This window comes from Dipodomys merriami, unplaced genomic scaffold (genome assembly GCF_024711535.1).
Source record: "Dipodomys merriami isolate MVZ:Mamm:240054 unplaced genomic scaffold, mDipMer1.0.p SCAF_209, whole genome shotgun sequence".
In the NCBI taxonomy this organism is placed as follows: Eukaryota; Metazoa; Chordata; class Mammalia; order Rodentia; family Heteromyidae; genus Dipodomys; species Dipodomys merriami.
This window is the reverse complement of record NW_027203482.1, coordinates 2,112,164-2,118,890: the sequence shown is the minus strand read 5'-3', so window position 1 is coordinate 2,118,890 and position 6,727 is coordinate 2,112,164. Positions and strand designations below refer to the sequence as shown.

The window sequence follows — 6,727 nt, the reverse complement described above, 5'->3', positions numbered from 1 at the left end:
TGAGAAACTATCTAAACTCTTTCAATGAAATAATTAATAAATTGGCCAAGAAAGTCAGTGGTCTAATGTTACATGGCTACTTTTGGTTGATATAATACAAGTCAATTTGTATAATAAATGTCCTGCAAACTTCTAATTATTAAATTATTCATTATTTTTCCTCAAATTAGTTTCTGTTCCCTATAGCTAGCAAGGTCTTATTAATGAAAGAGTCATATCTTAGAATTGTGCTAATGCAACTAGCACATCCCCAAATCAGAAGTTCAAAGTTACCGATATATTTAGCTATATATTCCTCTCTTTGGTCTGAAGGTACTTTTGTTTACACTTGCACATAAAATGAGGACTGTAATCAATATCATACCCTCGTTGTAAAATAGTAAACACATTTATCAAAGGATGAGAGCAAATAGCTCTCATGAAGGTAACAAAATATGTGAAAGATAATAATAAAATGTGCATGGACTTTGAAAAGACAGAACACAATGTAATCTAAGCAATAAAAATATTTCACTTGATGATAAATGAGGAGAATGACAACACAACAGATTTAGTTCAGATTATTAAGGACTTGAACTATTTATCTCTTTTAAATGGGTACAGCAAAAAATGGTGTTTAGGAGCAAGATATTTTAAAGGATTTTCTCTATATTTGTTGAAAATCATCCACTATCATGTATTTAATTCTAACTTGTGAGTTCTAAATAATTCAAAGGGGCATGGGTGATTTGATTTTTCCGAATTTAATTAAAAATTTGTCACTTATTAACAATATTCACCATCTGAAGAAATTTTATGTCTTTCGACTCAAATTCAAGTCATGGGTCACTGCTGAAAAAAATAAGGGAGAAGCATGGAGATGTTGCTAAAGAAAGGCCGACATCAGAGGAGTTATTGGTATGGCTATTTATGTTGATGGGAGCTGCTGTGGATCAAACCCAGGGCCTTCTACAGAAACACATGCGTTGTATCCCTAGTTGAACCCCAGCCCTGCCAGTGTTGATTGGCTGATTGCACATTGTCCAGTTAATCATAAATATGTAAGCACTGAAAGAAAAAACTAATAATGTAGTAGAGAAAGAGAAAATGGTTAGAGTGATACCTTTTTGTGCAAATAATAGTAATAAATTTTCAGTGTATGGTAGGTAGGGAAATTCAGTAGTGTGAAATTGGAAACCATGGGTTGATTAATAATTTGTTTTTTCTTCAGTGAAATCAAAGTAACTTTGAAATAAGGTGAGAAAAGGATAAGTGCTTGTAGGATTCTTCAAAAGATAATGTAGCATGTGGAGTCATAATTCAGGAGACTGGGAAGATTAAGAAGTAGTCAAATTCAGACACATACTTGACAACACCAGGGGTAGCATTGAGGATAAGGAGAAGAGAAGGCAGTGAGATTTTACTGTGTAATCTAAGTGAAAGGGTAAACAACTTCTCTGAGTGATTCTCAAAATAAAAATCAGTACTACATTTACTTCTCTTTCAAGAAACAGAAGATCACTGCTTCAAGTTGGGCAATTTTGCTCATGTTACTGCAAAAAAATGATGATATTATGTACTGTCTAGATTTTATCTTGGAATTTTTCCAAGTGTCTCACAAGGCCTTCATACTAAAATATGAGTAACAAGCACAAATGATCACAATTGAAAATAATTTTAAATGCTTCTGTGAGTAGACAGACAATATAATAAATACATAAAATATATAAAATCAGTAGTGCAGTATCAGCTTGCCTTAAAGATATAAGTTGCTGGAAAGGATATCTATCTGGGCATCCATACATCACAGAAAAGAAATATACTTGAAATAGGACTCAATATTACAATGGGAGAAAAGAGTTTTACAGGAATTATTTACAGTTAGCTTCGTATCACTACTTAAAAAAAGTCCAAGATAATCAAATTATAAATTAAAAATGTTTATTTTAGCTCATAGTTTTGGAGGATACAGTACATGATAAGTTCCTGTAGCTTTTGGCATGTAATGAGAAACACCCTGTAGCAAAATCATATGACACTATGAAACTATATCCTTGCATACTAAGGGGCAAAGACATGAAGAGGAATTGTCTAGCATCTTATTAACCTCTCAAGGACATGTGGACAATAACCAATAACCTAAAGATCTCTCCCACTAAGGAGACATCTCTATGGTGACATCTATGAACCAGCATTTCATCTGTGGTCCTTGTGGTATTCAAGATGCAAACTATTAAAAGATGTACAAAAAGAATTTATAAGAAAAAGTTACAAAGGCAAGGTTTTTAATTCACATTTTTGAAATTATAATTGACACATAGTGGTTAAATGGTACTTACAAGAAATATAGATGCACATGTAAAGTCTCTATAGGCAAAATTACCATCTGTGAATTTTGTGAGTACCTATCATTCATCATTGCCTCTTGGAGCAATATCTTTGCATATCTTTTTCTGTGTGACTTCTTTTTTTAAGGTCTGCTAATAAGTCATTCCCAATTACATTTTATGCAAAAGATAAGAAAAAGAAAACATAAAATAAATCTTTGCATTCCTAAAGTGAAGAAAATATTGAGTCCTACTCAAACGCAGACAGTGAATTAGAAAACCTCACAGGTAAATATTTTTTCCTGATTTTAATAAAAAAATTCACAGTTTTCTTGCCAATGTATGGGCAATCCACATTCAGAAGGGCATTTAATGTTTCAGGAGAAAGATGGTGATCTGCTTCTGTTTAGTAATTCAGTCAGGAACGTGTGTGTGTGTGTGTGTGTGTGTGTGTGTGTGTGTGTGTGTGTGTGTGTGTGTGTGTGTGTGTGTGTGTGTGAATCCTTATGTGGCATAAATAACTTTGCCACTTTTCATTCAAACTGCATTGCTTCTATTCTTCTTCCTCCTCCAGAATTCTTTTACTACTTGTTATTTACATCTTTCAGCTATTTTCGGATCATTTTCATATTCCCTTAGCCAGCTATAAACATCATGTCGCTTTAATCTCCCCCTACAAATCAGACACTCCTTTACCTTATTAAGTTTTTTTTTCTTTTTCTCTGACATCACTCTAGCATTCCTACATCTATCTGCCTGGTATTGAATCTCTAAATTAACAGCACACATTAGCTGCACTTTCTCTAATGATGGCATTAATTCCATTTTAAATACATGATTTCCCCCCCCTCTCTCTCTCTATCTCTGTGTAGCTACATTTATGAACATTTTTTCTTTACTTGACAGTGGTACACCACCTTTCTTGATTAAATTATTATAATTAACCCAGTGTGTCTATATACCATAATTTTTAGATACATTTATTTCTCTTAGAAAAACATAATTTTGGTCATATTTGGTTGTGAGGGTTTTTTCCCCCTATGAAATTCTGTCCTTTCGTATCACACCATTATCATTCCATTACTATTTTTTCTCTTTGCTACTTTTTCCTCTTTGTAAAGGCATAAAATAGAGAACCAGGAATTAATACAGAATGCAAAATAATTACCTACAAGAAGATATTTCTTTAAGAAGTATTTATTATTGTTACCTTTATTAAGATGTTCATTTAATTATAAGTCAAAAAGAAAAAGACTGATTCTCATAATTGAGACTACATGGAAGTAGAATTTTGAAATGTGTACATAGTGACATGGTACCTTGGTTCTATTTGCTGATTACTTGTTTTTGTACTAGTTTTCTTTTACTTCTTTTTTTATTATTGTGAAAATACCATACAGAGTGGTTTCAATTACATGAGCAAGGTGATGAGTACATTTCTTATCAAGCATTGTTGCCTCCTCCTTTGTTTCCCCTTCCCATCAATGCCCATTTACCCCCCACACCCCCTCCACTCTGTACTCCTCCTCCCGTGCGAAAGTTGTAAAGTTCGTTTTTGGACATAATGTCTTGTACATCTCATTGTTGCAATGGGTCCACCTGTATCCCTAGTTAAACAATTTTTTTTCCCTTACCCTCCATAAATTATACCAACATCAAATACAGTGAAAACAGGGATTATACCGTGGGGAGGGACATACAAAGCAACAAAGAAATCATCTTATAAATATGTTAGAAACAATAGCAAGAAAGAAAAATCATTTTATTCCTTATCTTGGGGTTCATTTCACCGAACATCAACTTATCTGAACTTTTCTGCTTCACTGAGACATATATTAGTTATTGCAAATATGGGAAACCATGGGACCTATGTTTCTTAGGGCTTGGCTTACTTCAGATAATATAATTTCTTTTCAAGTCTTTCCATTTCCTAACAAATGGGGCAATGTCATTCTTTGTGATGGAGGCATAGAATTCCATTGTGTATATATACCACATTTTCTTGATCCATTCATCTACAACTTTTCTTTTATTTCTTATAAAGATTTCTATTGCATTTAAGATGACTTATGTTGGTCTTAAAAGTCTGATTTTGAATAACCTTCCATAGTGAAAGTACCAGAAAATTATGAACTTCCTAAAAAATACTACATGACCTCCTGTTTGCTGAGGTAATGTTGTGCCATCAGTTCCCAAGATTCTATCTCTATTACAATTGTTTTGCTAAATTATATATATGTATATATATGTACATATATATATACATATATATATGTACATATATATACATATATATACATATATATGTACATATATATATATATAAAGTTATTCTTTTCATCTTTCCACAGGGAAGTCTGAAAAAATTAGTAATACTCCATTTAAAATTTTCTCTAATAAATTTAATGTATACTTGAAGTCCAAAGTATGACTATGAAGTTAACCACAAAATTGAAAAGGTATATGATGAAAATACTAAATAGAACACAAACACGGAGAAACTGTTAAAATAATGTATTTTTGGCACATCAATTTTGGTTAGGTGAACTGTTTGTAGAGTTGAGAGGCATTCAGTAATAAGTCCAAGAGTCAGGCTCGTCATTTCTGCATTCAACTTTCCCTTAGCTTGTAGTACATGGGTGTTTCGACAGAGATTTCTGTAAAGCTGTGGAGACAAAAATGGTTTAAACCAAATAAATAGCAAAACCTTATCTTTCCTAATCAAATAGTTAATTGCAAATTGACTTAATGTTAACTGAATTGTTTTCTTATTGCTGACTGAAAGCTTTATTTTTAGTAGACAATTAAATTAACTCAAATGTTCATTAACAAGTGAAAGGTAAACAAAATTTACCTGTTAACTTGGCAGAATATTGCTAAAGGAAGTAAACATACAAAAATATACAAAACCACAACCAATCCGGTGGATTTACCAAATTATGTTACCAATTAACTTATAGATGGCAAAAACAGGTGATATACTATATTATTTTGTATATAAAACTCTAGAAACTGAAAACTAATCAATTTTCAAGGTAGGCCAAGAATAGAGAGACATTGCTTCTTCTAAAGGATATCAGGAAGCATTCAAGAATGGCAGGAGTATAATTTTGTTTAATATCTTATTATTTGTGACAGTGTCCTGGGTATAACATTATGTAAAATCTACGCAAATGTGTATATATACATATCCACATCATTATGAGTATGTATTATACATGTCTATGTACAAATCTCCCTCTCTCTTTCTCTCTCTCTCTCTCTCTCTATATATATATATATATATACATATATATATATATATATATATATATATATATATATAGGTTATTTTATATTAGTGTTGTATAACATTTTCCTATTTAAATGATTCTCTTTAGCCAGGCACTTGTGGGATCATATATGTAATCCCAGATATTCAGGAGTCTGGGATATGAGGATCTATGTTAAAAGCCAGCAATAAAGTCCATGAGACTCTTATTTCCAATTAACCAGCTGTGGCTCAAGTGATAAAGTGTCAGCCTTGAACAACAACAACAAATAGATTATACTTAATTCTTCATCCGTTGGTATTGATAACATATTTAAGATGAGACACTGTATAAAAATTTCATTTGAATTAAGAACTTTTAAATCAGAATTTGTCTTTAAACAAGGGAATCCCCTAAAAACCAACAGGACATTGTTACTCTAATTTAAAATACAAATGGTAGATAATAATGACATAACAATTTAGCTACACATAACAAGATTATATAGAAATATTAGAACTCAAAGGGGATGTTTAAAATTCTTAGGCCATTTTGATCTCCTCTTTTTGTATACTCTTCAAAACACAGTCAAGTAAAACCAGTATTTTTTTTTTTAAATCCAGTACGTTTAAACCTATGATAACATTTAGTTGAGTCATAATATAGATTTTAAAATTTGTTCCATATTTCTGGATAAAATCAAAGAAAAATTAGAGAACATGTAGTTGCATTGTGATGAATTTCTACCAAATTCTCACTTTTAATTTGCCAGTTTCATGTCTAAGACATCATGTTCATGTACATATCTTGTTAAAGGCTGTCAGTTTACCATTTGAGCCATAGCTTCTTATCAGCTTTGTGATGGTTATTTTAGAGATAGAGTCTTAAAGATGTCTTTACCTGGGCTGCCAATTCCTCCAGATCTGTTTCCTGAATAACTAAAAATGTTTAAAACTCTTGCACTTGGCTCAAATATTTTATGCTTACTGAAATATATACTTATTTGTTAATTTTTATTATGCTAAATTACAATATAATTTGGTAATTCATTGAAAAAAATAAATGTCATGAGACACATGAAGATATGAGTGTTCATATATATGTAATATATATTATGTATGCAAACTATACTTAGCAATTGCTTAAGTCACAGTCTATATATAACTATAC

General features: G+C 31.4%; 1 long non-coding RNA gene across 1 annotated transcript in view; it reads right to left on the bottom strand.

Moving 5' to 3' along the window:
• Nucleotides 1-4,864: 4,864 nt before the first annotated feature.
• The window catches only part of LOC138833481 (uncharacterized), a 51,006-nt gene continuing 49,143 nt past the window's right edge, over nucleotides 4,865-6,727 (bottom strand). Inside the window, exon 3 of the long non-coding RNA XR_011373935.1 lies at nucleotides 4,865-4,971. This is a non-coding gene — a long non-coding RNA (uncharacterized lncRNA). The remainder of the gene's footprint in view (nucleotides 4,972-6,727) is intronic.